This window comes from Gracilinanus agilis, chromosome 3 (assembly GCF_016433145.1).
Source record: "Gracilinanus agilis isolate LMUSP501 chromosome 3, AgileGrace, whole genome shotgun sequence".
NCBI lineage: Eukaryota > Metazoa > Chordata > Mammalia > Didelphimorphia > Didelphidae > Gracilinanus > Gracilinanus agilis.
In genome coordinates this window covers 10,326,056-10,345,425 of record NC_058132.1, presented here as the reverse complement: position 1 = coordinate 10,345,425, position 19,370 = coordinate 10,326,056, and the positions used below count along the sequence as shown (strand labels likewise).

Below are 19,370 nucleotides of genomic sequence, written 5' to 3'. Positions count from 1 at the left end.
GCTACCAAGGCACTTCATAGTTGTATAGCGCAACACCCCAGCCCCATTTCTAGCCATGTAGTCTCTGTGGTTAAAATGGTATAAAAATCCTAGACCCCATCACTTCATGGAGGCAGTCTTTTACCTGCACCTGCCTCCTGGCCATTCAACTCACATTCAACTCAATAAATCTATTTTTAAAAGATATTCATTTGGCGGGGTGGCTCTGTCTGGACCAGGAGCCATGGCCGTCTTTGCCCTCCCGTGGAGGAGAGAATGCCTCCTCTCCCCCAGCCAGGATACCACTGGGGGGGGTAGGGGGGGGTAGTCACAAGATGGGGCCGGGGCTGGTTCAGGCCCTTCCCTAAAGGGGACATTCAGATTAGAACACTTCAAAGGGAGAAGCAGCCAATATGAACCTGGTCAGGGGGAAGCGGGGGATGCCCATGCCCACGTGCCATGGAAAGAGCTCTGATCTCGAGCAGAGAACAAATGTCAACACGTCTCTTCCCCCCTTTACCCAGTAACCTCTCCTCCTAGGAACTTCCCTCAATGTACCCTTTGCACTTAATGCTATTTCTAAATTGAATGAAGCAAAAGATGGCGCCAGAGAAGCTGGGGAGTCTTCTTCCTGTCCAGTCCAAGGTCCTTTCCAATCTTGAGGCTCCCTGTTCCTTCTGTGGGGAGAGTCTCCCCTGAGGCCAGGAGAAGGGCCCTGGGAGCTCCTCTGAGCCCTCCCCCTCTCTAATTCCCCACAGGTGTACAAAGAGGAAGTCTCCCCGCCTTGGATCCCATCTCCTGAAGGAGCCCTGTCTGGCCCAAGCAGAGACTCTGGAGTTAGAGTAAACGGCCCCTGGCACACAGAGGTGCCCTTCCCAGGTGAGTGAAGTCCATCTCCAGCCCTCGCTAAGCTCCCCCAAGGTGGAATCAAGCAGAACTAAGACCTGTGGCTTTCCCAAGCTTCCAGGGGCGCCATCATTGCTTGCATGCTATTGAAGACTTCTGTTAGAAGAAGAAAAGCTTTAGGTCTGTGTATTTAGGGAAGCTGAAACCCCTGCAGAAGGAGCTGGAGTCACTGGGAGTGGCGAGTGTCCAGCTGGCCTGAGGAGATCACACAAACACTATCCGGGCATCTTCAGCCATTGTTTGAGCCTTTCAAGATTTATGCCAACTAGAAGCTCCCCAAAGCACGGTGGCCAGAAACGTTCCTGTGACCGAAGGAGTGTGAGCCTTCTGGAGGATTAGATACATTTTCTTACCTGAACCTTGTACTGAACTTAGGACTTTGTATCAAACGTTCCAAACTTCTTACGTGGGTTTTAAAATATAGCGGCCTGGGAAACTGTATCCCCGGAGTGCCCCGGGAGTCCTTCCTTCCTACTTCCTGGTGCGGGATTGGTCTTGAATGGACCAATCATGTACTGGGGGAGGGACCATGCCCCTATTTCCTGGTACGGTATTGGTCTTTGAATTGGACCAATCCCACGCTAGGGAGGAGCCCCGTTCCCTACTTCCAGGCAGGGGATTGGCCTATGTAAGGACCAATCCCAAGCCTAGGAGGGAAGATTCAAAGTCTGAGAGAGGCTAGTTAGTTCCAGGCTGCTCCAGTTTTCATTCATTAAAGTTTCACAGTTTAAAAATGAAAGAGTTTTTATTTTAATAATTTCAGTTACCAAACACCACTGCATGTTTCTTAACATCCTATGTGTCTTCTGCCTTGTTCATCACTTATGCTAAATATCTGCGGAAAAAACCCACAAAACATACTGTTGTACATCGCTTTGGGACCTTTGCTCCAGGCTGGGAGAGGTGACGTCTCCAGCTTTCATGGACCACAATTTAAAGTTTCGATCTTCAGCCCAGAATTATGGCCCAGACATTTCTTTATTTCTCAGTTTATCAATATGATGTGATATTAAGGAAAGGAGTGTTATATTGAATCTCTGGGAGGTTGAAGTTCACCTTTGATTGACAGATAAGTCAGTTGGATAGAATGTTCCCAGGGAGGCATGCGAGAGTCAGGAGAGGCAGTTGAGAACCCTGAGCAGAAGTTCTGGGTCTTTGACCTGTGCTGAGGCTGAAGATCGGTGGATCCTGGTCTTGGAGTGAGAGAGTGCAAACATCTCTCTGCAAGCTCTTCCTTTCTTTGATATACCGTTATCAACCTGTACTTGACCACCACCTCGGTGTCTGCTGCCCCTAGATATTAGGAGTTTCATCATCTAGATATGTAGGTTTCCCAGGGCCCGGGAGGGATCCGGGAAGTGGGCAGGAGATGAAGAAGAGGGTGGAAAGGGTGGACATATCTTGACTGTTAAGGCTGAAGATCTACAGAAGAAGAAGCTGAAGATTTCCCAGCAGTTTACCTACTGTGGTTTAGTCCTGGCCAGGCTGAACCAGAGGGAAGCTAACATTGTTTCTTCATTTGCCAGAAGTTGGGAGTTTCATTAGTAACAATTAAAGTAGGGTCTCCTAATACCTCAGTCCTTTACCCTTATCCTTCCTATTAATATATAAAGGCTAAAGTACCTTCCTAAATCAGTTTCAAAGCTTGTTTGGGAAGGGAGACAACGCAGTCAGAATATCGTTGTTATCCTAGCTGAAGAGCCCATATCAATATATCAATTAACCCCAGGTGGGTCCTGAAGGGATAAACCTCTTTGACCTGAAGGATCCTGCCTGGGCAACTGTTATAAAGGAGAAGTGTCATCTTATTTCTCTCTGTACATCATTTCTACCTCCTCAAATAGATACAAGTGACCTCCCTTAATTATAACAGGAGTCAGGATTCTGAGATCCCTTAGGAAAAAGTTCTGGGAATTCTCAGGAACTTTTCTTTTAGGGGAACACTGTTCTCTGACTCCTCATTAAAGAGCCCATTCTGAGCTGAGGTATGTCCCATGTTGTAAGGGGTGATTTTTTTTCACAGGCTATTTTGGGTCAACTCCTGTCATGCCAGTGCATATTGTTGTTACTATCCTTTTCTTGATAATTTCTAATGAGCCACATTCAAGGTCATAGAATGAAGCCCACAGGGGTACTCTCAGGTCTCCACCAGAGTTGAATTTGGTGAACATGTGTCTTCCCCAGAGTTGGGTGGACTTTAGCTTTTAACAATTTAGATTAATTAAAATAGATTTATAGTAAAAAGAGGGAACTGTAAGAAGGAGATAGAAAATTCCTAGTCTACCCTAAGAGGTTGGCTCTGGGTAAGTAGATACAGATCAAGGTTGCCTTGATCAGAGGATTCTCACACCAATTGACTTAATTTAAACAGGGTTTTAATAACTTGAAGGGTAAAGTATTGATGGAATATGAAAGGTGAGAGGGATAGGTAAGATCTTTCTAATAATTTTCAGTGATGACAGGATGGCTTCTCGTCTAAAGGGGCAGAAGCCCACACAGAAATCTTGTTTCCCTAACTTCCTATCAAGCTATTCTACTTCACTATATAAACTAAGTATAAGTACAAGATAGTTTATAGATGAAGTTGATTGAAGATCTGTTGTTATTGAGGTTTTGTTGTTGATAACTGCTAGTTGGATATCTTTACAGCAGTACTAAATCAAGGTCAGTGTGAGACAGTCTTATTAGATTGCCTATAAGGGTAAAGGGCTGAATACCACCAAGCTCTTCTGGTCAAAGTTGTGCTAAGCCTCAGAAAGTAATAGTATCCCACCACCCTCTTTCCTCCCAGCACCCCATACCCAGAATGAGTGAGTCCCTCAACTTGGGGTACTCCCTTATATACCCACATTCTCACTGCCCTTAACTGCCCCTCTCTCGGGATTCCATGGAAGTGTACCCCACTTGGGATTCCTTAATTTACAGTATTTAACATGCCATTACCATGCCATTTACTTTGCAGTTATAACCTCCCCAGGGGTAAACAAAGTGGACCATGGGTAAGGCAACAATAGTTTCCTGAAAACACAGAGCAACAGCTGGGGAAACAAATGACCCCTTCCACAGTAAGTAACCAAGATAAAGGATCTTTCTGAGAGCCTCAACCCACTCTTACTCTTACTTTAATCTAATTCTTACTCTTTATTTTTATCTTCACCTATATTTACTTACTATACCACCTATTCTGTTAGGATATTCTCCTATAATCAAGATTGATTTCCTACACTAGAGTCCATTTGAGCCATCAATCACATCCTTGGACAAGACCCAATTAGCATTGCCCACACCAAATAGTCAATTAGAGCATTTTTTCCTGTACCTACATATGGCTTTGATTTCTTCCTCTGGAAATTGTCCAGTCATATCTTTTGCCTATTATTCAGTTGGGAGATGGATCTTATTCTTATGAAGCTGACAAAGTTCTCTACATATCTTAGATAGGAGACCTCTCTCATAACCATTTCTAACCTTTCTGATCTTCATTTCCCAAAACACAATAGTATGCCATCATAATTTTATACTAGAACTAGCACAAGCATTTATTAAATACCTACTTTGTGCCAGGTATTGTGCTGAGAGCTAGATATATATTATCTCATTGAGTCTTCAACACAACCCTGAGAAATACATATCACTATTATCTATCTCTCAGAGGAGGAAACTGGAGCATGCAGAGGTTAATGACTTTTCCAGGGTCACACAGGTAGGAAACTGAATCTGAACTGAGGTCTTTATGACTCCAGGCCCATTGGTCTTTCCACTATACCACCTGGGTTCTTCTAAGAGGTGATGCAGGTCTGGATTTGGATGGTATCTGAGAGTCTAATTCTTAAGACCTAATGCACATACTATCTGCCACACACTGATCTAAACACTTGAAATACAATAAGCTGTAAAAGATAGTCTATGCCCTTAGGTAGCATACGAACTAATAGAGAAACAAATTCACCAATAAATACCTGTAAAGAATGCTCTACATAGGATTGATGGGAAATAATTATTGAGGGAAACTATTAAAATAAAGAAGGTGTGGGAAAGGCTCCTCATAAAAGATGGAATTGGAGTGAAAGCTGTAGAGTTAAAGAGATTTTGTACTTTGAACTACATCTCCCAGAAGTCCCTTAGTATTTCCCAAAATTCCTTTTAATCTCTCCACCAAGTTGCGTGGTCACATTTGTTTATAAGCACTGTAACTCCTCCCTCTCCCTCTTTCTTCTTCATAAGCATGGCTGAGTTAGTTCCCTTTTTTACTTTAGCTTTTTGTTAGTTTTATTAATAAACTTTATAAAACATAAAATTTAGCCTTTTGCATATTAATTTTAATCTCCACATTTATGTCTGACCATGAAGGGAAATTCGAATTCTCAAATTTTTTTACTCAGATAGCATTTAAGTAAAGTTAGTAAGTTTGTCCGAACTCTGACCACCCAGCACCAGAGCTGAGAGCTAAACTTGCCTCTTCTCTACCCCTTGCCCTGCACTCCTGCCATTTCTTTCACCAAACACCCAACCTGCTTTGCACTAGCTTGCTGACTGCTGCTCCCAATTCAGCCTGTTTGATCCCTGCCCAGTCTGCAGGCTGCCAATAGGAGCCGCCTTTTTCCCCATGGACAAGTGAGAACTCCAATCCCTTCCCCCAGATCACACGGATTTTCCAGCCTATCCTAGCAATTTTCAGTAAGAGGAAAATAGCATGGAAAAAACAAAACCACACTATTCGATCCCAATCCTCTTCTAGTTCCTAAGCCAAAGTCTTAACCTGACCCTGGGTTCCTGGATGAGAAAGACTTGTAACTCAGTATTTTTTTCACAAGGGGACTCCTCTGCTGTTTCTTTCGAGGACAGAGAGACCAAATCAGTGGATTTGAAGTAGAAATTTTTGGGATTTTGTCTCTGCCTTTTGGCCTTTTCTCTTGACCAAGAGAAGACAGTGCTTCATATGCAAATGCCCAATTTTCCTCCCTAGTAGTTTTGCCCTTCTTTATGTTTACTCTGTAAACAAATCCCAATCAGTGTTTGTTTTTTGTTTTGTTTTTTTTGAGAAAAAATGCAATTGCAAAACATTCTTGAAACTCAGCAGTTTATTAAGCTAACTAGTGCATATTGGTTCTGCTTGATTTTTTTTTGCTAGCAGTTTGTATTTTCATTGGCTATTTACCATTCTGCTTACTTCTCAAGAATATGCAACAGGTTAGACTGCTTAAAATAGAGAGCAACCTGAAATACTTTGACAAAATTTTGAAAGTCTTTTTTTTTTTTTTTTTTTTTAAACCCTTACCTTCCAGCTTGGAGTTAATACTGTGTATTGGCTCCAAGGCAGAAGAGTGGTAAGGGTAGGCAATGGGGGGAAAGTGACTTGCCCAGGGTCTTCTGAAAGTCTTTAATACTCTTAACATGTAGAGTGGAGATTCTGCTCAGCTTTTCTATCAGAAACTTCAGAGCTCTGATAAAAGAAATGCAAATTGATGATAAATATGGGGGAGGGGAAAGAATCTTACTAAGATTTGGAAGTGAATTTTAAACCTTTTCAGTCTCCATTGTTTTATTGCTTGCTAACCATTTTCAGTTTCTTCCCCTCTATAATAGTGAGGAAGTTGATTGGAATTGGAGTAAAGGATTTTTTAACTGCACTGCCTATACCCTGTCACTGCTTATTATGATATTTGCTGATTTCTTTAAGGTTTAAATTTTATAAGTTCATATATTATTAATCCAATCAATTTATTTTGTTACATGATTCTTTATTTTGTACCTTTCCCCTATAACTATACTGAAAAACATGTTGTGAAAGGCCACGAACATCTTACACAAAAATTTTTTTAAGTTGTAGAGTCCATAAGTCTTATGTATGCTGGATTTCTCATCTGCTCCATTTAGGTCACATGTTGCTTATATAGCTTTTTCTTTTATTTTGACTTTGTTAATTGTCACATACATGATTATGGATTGACTCCATCAAAACTGGTTACAACCTTGTATACAACCTTGGAGAATATGATTTGAGAATTTAAATTGTAATTTTAAGAGGTCTTTAGAAATGACTTTGATGTCTGGTGCTTTCTGAATGGATGATATGATATATATAGATTGTTGTAGTAAAAAGGTAGAGAACCAAAAAGAAAATCCTACCAAAATTTTCATATAAAGCAGGAAGCCAAAAGAGCTCCTGTATGCATTATATTTTAACTCTTTAGTTTAATTTACTTCCACCAGAACAATCTAGATTTCTTGGTGATGTTATAGGCCCTAAAAGATTTTCATAAGCAGTATAGAGGTTTCTGTTTTGTTCTAGGCTCTTTTGCCAAATTTTGAAATGATGGCAGTAATAGACTTTGTTGAAAATATCTTTACCATGGTTTAAAGATTTCCTATATCTGTAGAATTTGTGACAAGTATCCATCAGTTCATAGGTTGTTTTTTTTTTTTAATCCCATACAAGTGGGCTATAGAAACTCACATGAATCCTTTATTATAGTGGTTTTGTTTGCTATTGTCATTTACTGGGCTATTGTAAATTTTGGGAATTTTGGTACTTTCTTTGAATGTGCATTATCTACTGAACTACAGTTTTTATAAAACTGTTATTCTGTGAAAATCATTTTGCAATCACACAATGGTTCATGGCAAAGTTAAAAAGGAAATGGATCTCATACCTCTCCTTGGCTGACACAGTTTCACTGATTCTAAGTTATATATTTTTTATTTTTATTATTGTTTTTTGTATTTTCAATATATTGAGTACTTTGGAGTACATATAATCAATATTAATCTTTATTTTGATTTTGTAGTAATATAAGTTCAAGTACATTTGTCCTAATATTAATGCATACTCAAAAAGCTTTAAACTATACAAATAATGCCATTGTTTGTTTAAAAATTATGAGACTTTGCTTAATGATTCTAATTCCAGGATAAAGGAACAAAAAGAGCCATTGCACAATACCAAAGAAGCACAAACCTAACCTGCATAGTGTCAAATGAGCACAAAGTCAGAGACCAACAAATTCCAGTGGGATTGATGTAATTTTGAGCCAAGACAAGAGGACTTGAACTTGTTTGGGGTTTGATGTTGTGACTGTTTTGACATATATCAGAGGCAGGTCTTCCTTTGAGCCACATGCTATCAAGCACCTCACTATGGCTGTTATCCTGGCTCCTATAATCTAGTCCCTTTTATATCTTTCATACTGAGGCAAACTTTCTGTAGTCCTGGCTACTGATTGGGTAAGTGCATAATTACATAAATCATTTTGAGCCCTGATTCAAGGACCTGTTATAGTTTTGTTTTTCCTTTACTTAGATTTTTTAGACATAATACTTTGATATTTCATCCAAGTTGTTTTTTCTCTTTATTTGGATTTTTTTTTGTAATTTTTTTCTTTTGAAAATTGATTCATATACCTCATAACTCAGCCATGTATCCCTGAGTGATCCCTGTGTTACTTATTTTTTTCCTCAGTGGGGACTATGTTATTGTTGTTGTGTTAGTTAAAATCACCTGGGGTTCTATTTGGAAGGATTGAACCTCAATATAGTGTTTGACAAACTTCTGTGGACCTGTGGGGGTCCTTAAAACTACATTTCCCGTGGTCCAATGGGTTTCATGGGTTTCCTGTTTTGGATGACATATTCAAGGTGAGGGACTGTTTGAAGTAGGGGGTAGTGACTTGGGACTTCCTCTTTAGTTACCTGAGCTCGAGGAGAGAGGAAGGTAAATGGCTGAGGTGAGGTTGGAATAGGTTTTTCTTACAGGCGCGTGGTCAGTTTATCTCTTATCAGCATGGCTTTTATTAAAATACTATTCTCCCTTTTGATCTCAGCCATCATCATTTTTAATCATAACATTGTGAACTTTGATTTGAATTTGAATAATTTTAGGATAAGAAACTTGCTACCTCCCAGAATCCAGAAGATGAACCTGTTTGGAGAAGGTGCCATGAAGATGCCTGCAGAGACCACACGCTGCACCAGAAGATCCAGAATGGAATTTTAAGAGTTTTAATTTGGACTTTGGGGGGGGGGGGTTGAAAGCATTTGTTTTGAATGAATACTCTTCTGCCAAAGGGGATTGCCCTCAAATTGGCTTTTTTTCAACCTAGCAATCATTGACAGCAAAGAAAAACAATATATGTTGGAGGGAATGTGGCAACATTGGTACACTAATGCATTCTTGGTGGAGTTGTTAATTGATCCAAACATTCTGGAAGGCAATATGGAAATATGCCGAAAGGGCTTTAAAAGAATATTTGCCCTTTGGTCCAGCCATACCACTGCTGCATTTTTACCCCAAAATAGATAATAGGGGAAAATACATGCACAAAAATATTTGTAACCATGCTCTTTGTAGCAGCAAAAAAACTGAAAAATGAGGGAGTGTCTATTGATTTGGGAATGGCTGAACAAATTGTGGAATCAAATGAGGTTACAATACTGTTGTGCTGAAAGGAATGATGAACTGGAAAGACCTCCAGGAATTGATGCAGAACAAAAGAAGCAGAACCAAGAGAACATTGTACACAGAGACTGATACATTATGGCATAATCGAATGTAAAGGACTTCTCTACTAGAAGAAATGCAATGACCCAGGAAAATCCAGAGGAACTTATGAGAAAGAACACTATCTATATCCAGAGAAATAACTGCGGGAGCAGAAATGCAGAAGAAAAACACATGATTGATCACATGGTTTGATGAAGACAGGATTGGGATTTTTGGAGTTAAAAGATCACTCTGTTGCAAATATTAGTTATAGGGAAATAGGTTTTGAACAATGATACATGCAAAACCTAGTGGAATTGCTCGTCAGCTCCAGAAGGGGAGAGAAAGATGAATTATGTAAGCATGGAAAAAGATTCAGAATTAAATAATTAAATAAACAAATTAAGATTAAATTACATTTTAAAAAATCCAACATTGTACTTGCTAGGAGACAGAAGGGTAGATCAATGGAATAGACTAGGAGTAAAAGACCTCAGCAAGCTAGTGTTCGATAAACTCAAAGGTCCCAACTTGGAGACAAGAACTCATTATTTGACAAAAACTGCTGGGAAAACTAGAAAACATTATGGGAAATTTTGGGTTTACACACCTGAAACAAAAGATGGGGAACATTACAAAATGTAAAATGAATAGTTTTGATTATATCAAATTAATAAGTCTGCATCAGTTCTCAAGTCTTTCCAGTGTGAGGATAGAACTTGCTCCCCAAGACTCTCTTATGCACTATCCCACTTGCATGCTCATGCTGACGGCATACACTGTGTGCATAAGTACATAGGATAACATTTTGATGTAACCCCGCCTCTCTGTCTTTCCCTGATCAAGGCTGGAGGAGCTGGCTTTGAACCAGGCTGGAAATTTTACTCATGTGGTCTTACTTTAGTTAGATGATTAGGTTTTATACTTCTATTTCTTTTTTTTTATTTCTTCTACTTCAAGTGATTATTAGTAAATTTTATAAAATTAATACTTGGAGTAATTGAAATTAATTTAAATCTTACACCAGGTTTTTCTGAGCTCCTCCTCCTCATTATTGATAAAATAATAGCATTCCAGTAAAATCATATGCCACCATTTGCTCAGCCATTTCTGAAATGATGAGTTTCCTCTTAAATTTCAATTCTCTTGTTACCCCCAAAAAACACCTTTAAGTGTTTTGAATATTTAATACATATAAGGCCCTTTTCCTTTTTGCTTTTTAATGTCCTTTGGATATAGTTCCAAGTTGATCTCTCATGAATGGCTGAATTAGTTCACAACCCCAAAAGTTCATTCCTTTTTCAATCTTCCCACATCTCCTCCAACTTTTGTCACTTTCCTTTTCAGTCATAATAACCAATCTAATAGATGCAGGCTGGTCCCTCACTCTTCTTATCATTTGCATTTCTCCAAATGACAGTGATCACCCTCCTCCTAGGGAAAACACATAAACTTGAGCACATACATTGCAGTTATTTTCCATTATGAATTCCCTGATATAAAGAGATGATCTCTAGCTTTCCTATAGGAAATCCATCTGGAACTGATCTGTTCAGAAGACATTTTCTCATACTGAACAAGCTCTGAACTCTCCATTTCAATCTCTTTCTTCATTCATGACAGGAAGAAGATTTCTACCCAAAAGGAATTCTTCCATGGGAATAAGAGATGATTGTTGTCTGAAGGCCTTACCACATTGATCATATTCCTAAAGTTTCTTTCTAGTGTAAATCCTCTTATGTTAAATAAGCTAAGAGTGGCAACTATAAGCTCAGCTTCAGTCATAATATTTCTTTCCAGTGGGGATTTTCTCACATGAAGCCACTCTGGAGCATTAACAGAAAGGCTATACAAATTAATTACATTTATAAGATTTCTCTCCAGTGTGGATTCTCAGATGTTTAGCAAGATTGCCACTCTGTATGAAAGCCTTTCCACATTGTTTACATTCATAAGGTTTCTCTCCACTGTGGATTTTCTGATGTGTAGCAAGATGGCTCCTCTGTTTGAAAGTCTTTCCACACTGTCTACATTCATAAGGTTTGTCTCCAGTGTGGATTCTCTGATGTGCAGCAAGACTGTGCCTCCGTGTGAAAGCCTTTCCACATTGTTGACATTCATAAGGTTTCTCTCCAGTGTGAATTCTCTGATGTACAGCAAGATAGCCCCTGTCTGTGAATGTCTTTCCACAATGTTTACATTCATAAGGTTTCTCTCCAGTGTGGATTCTCTGATGAGCAGCAAGATTGCCCCTGTCTGTGAAACCCTTTCCACATTGCTTACATTCATAAGGTTTGTCTCCAGTATGGATTCTCTGATGTACAGCAAGATTGCTCCTATGTATGAAAGCCTTTCCACATTGTTTACATTCATAAGGTTTCACTCCATTGTGTATTTTCTGATGTACAGCAAGATGGCTCCTCCTTTTGAAAGTCTTTCCACATTGTTTACAATCATAAGGTTTCTCTCCAGTGTGTATTCTGTGATGTGCAACAAGATGGCCACTCCGAGTAAAAGCCTTTCCACATTGTTTACATTTATAAGGTTTCTCTCCAGTGTGGATTCTTTGATGCTTAGCAAGATCACTCCTCCATGTAAAAGCCTTTCCACATTGTTTACATTCATAAGGTTTCTCTCCAGTGTGGATTCTCTGATGGCTAACAAAATTATTCCTATGTGTGAAAGCCTTACCGCATTGTTTACATTCATAAGGTTTCTCTCCAGTATGGAATCTCATATGTTCAGCAAGATGACTCCTCTGTATAAAAGCCTTTCCACATTGTTTACATTCATAAGGTTTCTCTCCAGTGTGAATTTTCTGATGCTTAGCAAGCTTTCCCCTCCGAGTGAAAGCCTTTCCATACTGTTTACATTCATAAGGTTTCTCTCCAGAGTGGATTATTTTATATGAACCAAGCTCAGAGTTTTGACTGAAAGGTCTCACCCCTTTATTACTCCTAGAAAGCATCTCTACATGTTTACTCTTTGGATATCTTGTGAAGTCTAAACTCGAGCCATCGGTGATTCTCCCTCGGTTACCTTGATACATGGGCATTGCAGGAGGTTTCTCATGTGACTGGTCAAATCTTTCTTTTTTAGGAAAACACTTGGTATATTCATTATCCTGACAACCGTCATTTCCTGAGGTCAATTTCATATACTGATTTAGAACTGAATGTTGGCTGAATTTCTCTGCAATTTCATCAAATTCACAGTCACTCCTTTGATTTTTATTTACCTTGATATTACAGTCACAGATTTCTCTTAAAATGAAGTCACAGGGATCCTTATTGGTGCCTCTTGGAGGACCAGATCCTTTCATAAAAAGGCTCAGCTTTGTAAACATCTTCTTCACTTCAAAATTAGTCTCTGCCCCTGAAAAAAAACCAAATAATTATATAAACACACACACGAAATATATGTTCTATTCCCTTTCCTCCAATGGCAAGGGCCTCTGAAAAGGGCTTAGACTAGAGTTTTGGGAAGGCAGAAGTTTTACATTGGTCAGCTAAGATTTTCAAATTACTCTTTCTGAACACCTGGCTATAAAATTGTGTTACTCCCAGTTTCATTATCTTTGAAATTGGACTTGTAATATTATGTAAAAAGCTTTGCTGCTTCCTTTGTTTGATGGACACCAAGAAAACCCTCTATACCAAAAAGGTATAATAAATGTATCAGTGGGCTCAGTCACAGATGCTCCCTGATATGCCACACTAAAACCATGCTGCAGATCTCTGTTTCTCTTGTCTTTTTGTTATATATATATCCCCTTCTCTAGTACTTAAACCCAATCCCCATTATTTTCCAGTCTTTGCCTTCCCTCCTCAGGTGACTAGAACCCACAGCAGGATTTTTAGAGAGGCTAGACCTCTTCACTTATTGTCTTCCCTTTAATTCCCACCACCAGGCCTGGAATTTGAGGGAAGAATCAAGGAGGAATGAGGATAAACTTGATAGACTAGGCAGAATTAGGGGCTGTGAGTTACAGCTTCATACTGTTTTTTAAATGTCATCCCCATATTGTTTATTTTTAGAGGTGAATAATTATATTAAACCACAAACTCAAAAACCTAAACAAACAAGTGACAAATTGTATGCTTTCATCTGCATTCCAACACTAACAGCTCATTCTCTGGAGGCATTCTTTGTCATAAGTCCCTCAAAATTGTACTGGATCATTTTATTGCTGAGAGTAGCTGAGAGTATCACAGTTGAACATTACATAATATTACTTATTGTCTAATTTCACAAATATACAGAACTAAGTCAAATTTATATAAGAAAACAAACAAGCCATTCACCAATTGACAAATGGGCATGGGACAGAAATAGGCAGTTTTCAGATGAAGAAATCAAAATTATCAATAAGCACATGAAAAAGTGTTCTAATTCTCTCATAATTAGAGAAATGTGAATCAAAACAACTCTGAGGTACCACCTCACACCTAGAAAACTGGCCAATCTGACAACAAAGGAAAGTGATAACTGTTGGAGGGGATGTGGCAAAAATGGGACACTAATATACTTTTGGTAAAGTTGTGATTGGTCCAACCATTGTGGAAGGCAATTTGGAACTATATGCAAAGGGCTTTAAATGAATGCCTACCCTTTGACCCAGTCATACCACTGCTGGGTTTGTACCCCAAAGGGATAATAAGGACTTCCCAGCTGTGTGACTCTGGGCAAGTCACTTGGCCCCCATTGCCCACCCTTACCACTCTTCCACCTATGAGCCAATACACAGAAGTTAAGGGTTTAAAAAAAAAAGATAATAAGGAAAAAGACTTCTATAAAAATATTTATAGCCATACTCTTTGTGGTGGCAAAAAATTAGAAAATGAGGGGATGTCCATTGTGATAATTAGATTAAGTCTACACTGCCCATCTTTAGATTTAATCACAAAAGGTGAGAGCACCTTCCAATTCTGGGAGGTCCTAACTCATGTGTGCTAGAGTGAGTAAAAATCAGAAGAGGGTGTGAGGCTGCTTCTGGTTTGGTGAAGGGGACCTGAGGGAGCTTTGCTGGTTTGTGACCTAGACTGTTCCACATGGGTAAGTTAGGCTGACTCTCTTTCTTTTCCCTTGGCATTTCTGGAGGCTCTACCCTCAGGGAGGCCCCTCTTGCCCCTCTAATGGTAAAAGGCCTTGTGGCTAGAAGCCTTGTTTAATTAACCTTTGTGCCCCAACTGCTGGGCCTCTAAATTCTTACCTGGTCCAGGCCTCTGGTCTGGGCCAGTTTCTCTCTCTCTCTCAATTTCCCTACCTTCAACCTTCCTAATTGTAAATAAATAAACTTCCAAAGAAGTCAATTTTGACTAGAGAGTATTCTTAATTGAGGATTGATAATAGTTCAATCCTCTGGCAACCACCTTTTAATATATTGAACCCATAAAAATCCCTTTTCCCCCTTACACCATTGATATGGGAATGTCTGAATAAGTTGTGGTATTTGTTGGTGATGGAATATTATTGTACTGAAAGGAATAAAGAACTGGAGGAATTCCAAGTAAACTGGAATGACTTCTAAGACTCTATGCTGTAATGGGAGATTAAGCATTAGCACTCTGGCTGTCAGGTTGGCTCTAAAGACCTGAGAGTTCCATAATGGAATGAAGCCAGAGTTTTGAAAAAGGTGTAGGAGTCTGACCAAGGTGTGTTGGCTGCATGGTCCAGCTTTTGCCAAATACCCAAGGAGCTGTCAGTGTGGGATACCACTGAGAAGAAGATTTTACAAGGAAACATCATGGCCTAGGTTGAGGAAAGGATTGGGTTATCTGTTAGTGTACAGCAGATCAATCTACCTTACTCCCTAGAGTCAGCTTTGGATTAACTGGCTGCTTTTGAACTTGTTCCTGTAACATCTTTGACCAGCTTGGAGCATTTCTGAACATGAACAGTGAGTGAGAACCCCTCTTCAGCCCTCCTAGTTTATTTAGAGATCAGTTTAATTAGAAATCTAGTTTAGTTAAAACTATAAGGCAATTCTTAGTATAGAAATAGCCTTCTCCCTACTTCCCCCTCAGTTATTACCAATAAACCCAGTTTGTTAGCTCTTCTTGACTCCTCTTAGTTATAAGAACCCACTTCATTGGTTTTCCCTGGTTGGCAGGTTGGCAGTTACTGACAACTGTCATTCCCAAACCTCACATCCCCATTTGCTTTACCTGTGTTCCTCTGTCTGTCTTTCCCTTGTGAGGTGTGAGTGTGTCCCAGTTTATTATAAGTCCCTATTCCCAATATTATCTTTTTCAGGAGAACATTGAACACACAGACTGATAAACTGTGGCACAATAAAATGTAACCGATGTTTCTACCAGCAGCAGTGCAATGACCCAGGACAATCCAGAGGAACTTGTAAGAAAGAACACTATCCACATGCAGAGAAAGAACTGTGGAACCAGAAATGTGTTAGAAAAATATATGCTCGATCACGTAGTGCGATAGAGTTCTGATGTTAAAGGATCACTCTACTGCAAATAGGAATAACATAGAAGAGTGGGAAGGGTTGGCCATGGGGGTCAAGTGACTTGCCCAGGGTCACACAGCTGGGAAGTGTCTGAGGCCAGCTTTGAACCTAGGACCTCCCGTCTCTAGGCCTGGCTCTCAATCCACTGAGCTACCCAGCTGCGCAGAAATAAGTTTTTAAAAATGATACACATATAACCCAGTGGAACGGCTTGTCGGCTTTGGGAGTGGGGAGGAGAGAGCTGGGACTTGGGGGAGGGGGTGTTGTGAATCATGTAACCATGGAAAAATATTCTAAATAAAAATTTTAAAAAATTGGAATAAATGGAGCTTTCATTAAAAAAAAAAAAAAAAAAGAGGGCAGCTGGTAGCTCAGTGGATTGAGAGCCAGGCCTAGAGACGGGAGGTCCTAGGTCCTAGGTTCAAATCCTGCCTCAGGCACTTCCCAGCTGTGTGACCCTGGGCAAGTCACTTGACCCCCATTGCCCACCCTTACCAATCTTCCACCTAGGAGCCAATACACAGAAGTTAAGGGTTAAAAAAAAAAAAAAAGAAGTGAATGATTATATAAAACCACAACCTCAAAACAAAAACCCCAATAATTAAGTGGAAAACTGGTTGCTTTCATCTACATTGCAACTCTAAAAGTCCATTCTCTGGAGGCATTCTTTGTCATAATTCCCCAAGAATTGTAGTGGATCATTGTATTGTTGAGAATAGTCAAAACTATCACAGTTGAACATTCCATAGCATTATTGTTATAATGTTCTGGTTTTACTTATTTCACTCTGCATCAGTTCACGGGGGTCATCCCACCTATTTATGAAATCCTGTTCATCATTTATTAGAGCACAACAATATTCTATCACCCTCATATACCACAATTTGTTCAGCCATTCCTCAACTGATAGACGTTCCTTCAATTTGCAATTCTTTCCTACCACTAAAGGAGCAGTTATAAATATTTTCCTACTAGTAGGTCCTTTCCCTTTTTTTCTGATCTCTTTGGGGCAGAGATCTAGTTGTGGTTCTAGTGGATCTAGAGGTATGCATTGTTTTATAGTGCTTTGGGAATCATTCAAAATTGCTCTCTAGAAAGGATAGTTCACAAATCCAACAAGGAAGGTATTAAGTGCTCAATTTTGCCACATCCCATCCAACCTTTGTCACTTTTCTTTACTGTCATATTGGCCATTTGGTTAGGAGTGAGATGATACTTTAGAGTTCTTTTAATTTACTTCTCTAATCAAACGCCATTGGTAACATTTCTTCATATGATTATTGACAGATTTGATTTCTTCATCAGAAAACTGCTTATCATAACCTATGACCATTTGTCAATTGGGGGATGACTTGGATTCTTGGATAAAATTGACCTAGATCTTTGTACGCTTGAGAAATGAGATCAGAGAAATCTGTTAAAAAACAGTATTTTCCCAGTTCATAGTTTCTCTTCTAATCTTTCTTATGTTGGTTTCATTTGTTCAAAATAGTTTGATGTTAACATAGTGAAAATTATTCATTTTACATCTGATAATGTTCTTTGATCTCTTCTTTGGTTATAAATTCTTCCTTCCTCCATAGATCTGCCAGGTAAACAATTCTAAGTTCACCAAATTTACTTATAATACCACTCTTTATGTCTAAACCATATGCCCATTTTGACCATATCCTGATATAAGGTATGAGCTATTGGTCTACATCTAACTTCTGCCATAATGTTTTCTAGTTTTCCAAACACTTATAATTTCCAAGCATTTTATATGGTCACCTACACAATATAAAATATTTGGGAATCTATCTGCCAAGAGTAGAATAGGAATTATATGAATACAAGAACCAAACACTTTTCACACAAATAAAACTAGATCTAAACAACTGGGAAAACATTCATTGCTCAAGGGTAGGATGAGCTAATATAATAAAAATGACAACACTACCAAAGTTAATTTACTTATTCAGTGCCATATATAAGAAACTACCAAAAATATTTTATAGAATTGAAAAAAATAACAAAATTGATCTGAAAGAACAAAAGATCGAGAATATCAAGAGCAGCAATGAAAAACAATGTGAAGGATGGTGGCCTAGCATTACCAGATCTTAAACTGTACTATAAAGCAGTGATCAGAAACTGAAAGGATACTAAAAGAAATGCAAAGATTCCAAGGGACTTATGACAAGGAATGCAATCCACATCTAGAAAAAGAACTGTGGGAGTAGAAATCCAGAATAAGAAATGTGATTTACATTGGTTTATATGGGTTTTGATTTTAAAATATTGCTCTATTACAAATATGAATAATATAGAAATAAGTTTTGAGTGATAATCAAGTTAAAACCCAGTGCAACTACTTGTCAACTCCAGATGGGGGAGGCAAGAGGAGGGAATGACATTTAAAAATAAAATTTAAATAAAATGCTATGGACCGGTTCCGGGTTAAGATGGCGGCAGACTAAGAAGCAGCTCTTAACCTCTCCTGACCGAAACACACAAAACTCCTCAAGGGGACATAAAAACAAGTCCAGACGAACGGAGGAACCCCACAACAGGGCACAGCGTGGAAGGTACGTGGAATCGAGACATCTCCAGGCTAAAAAGGGCTCTCACTCACTCAATCGCGGGCTGAGCAACCGCCCCACCCCCACCCCCTCCACACTCACCTATAGCTCCGAACCCAGCTAAAAAGAAATAGAGCAAGTTTGGGGCACCCATCGAGTCATCGGCAGCTCCGGGACCTGTTCCTGAGAGCAGCAAGACTTAGGACCCCATTAAGTCAAGAACGCACGCGAAATCTGAGCACGCGGGAGCAGAGAGTGGAAGCTGGGAGCAGAGAGCCGGCTGAGCAGAGGCGTGGATGCTGGCTGAGCAGAGGCGTGGGCGTGGGTGGAGGCGGACACAGCCAGGAACTAAAGCCTAAGTGGGGAACCAGTGCAGACGGGTATACGACTGTGGAAGCAGCGAATAAAAAAATAGAATATTCTATTACACACAAAGAGGGCATGGGAGAGAGAGGGGACAAATCCTATTATAAGAAGGAGAGGAAGAGAGCATAAAGAGGTAATAATCAAACCTTACTCTCAGTGTAATCAACCCGGAGAGGGAAGAGTAGCTATACTATCCATTGGGAAATAAAACTCTTATCTTACCCTTCTGAGAAAGTTAGAAGGGATAAATCAAGGGGAGCAGGGGAGTGGGGAGAACAAAAAAAGGGAGGGGAGAAGGGGGAAGGAATTCATAAGACCTTTTAAAAACAAAAAGGAGGGGGGGAAATAAGGGAGGGGGTAGAAAGGGAAGTCAATTAAGGGAGGGGATAAGGGATAGGGTCTTAATAGCGAACCACTGGTTTTAAAGGAAATAGCTTAAGGAGAAGGGGTAGGAATGGGGGAGGATTTGAAAATGTCAGCAAATGCACAACTGATGATTATAACTCTGAATGTGAACAGGATGAACTCGCTCATAAAACAGAAGCAAATAGCAGAGTGGATTAGAGACCAAAATCCCACCATATGTTGTCTACAAGAAACACATATGAGG

General features: G+C 39.5%; 1 pseudogene; it reads right to left on the bottom strand.

Moving 5' to 3' along the window:
* LOC123240727 overlaps window positions 1-19,370 on the bottom strand; it is a 98,111-nt pseudogene that overhangs the window by 51,126 nt on the left and 27,615 nt on the right.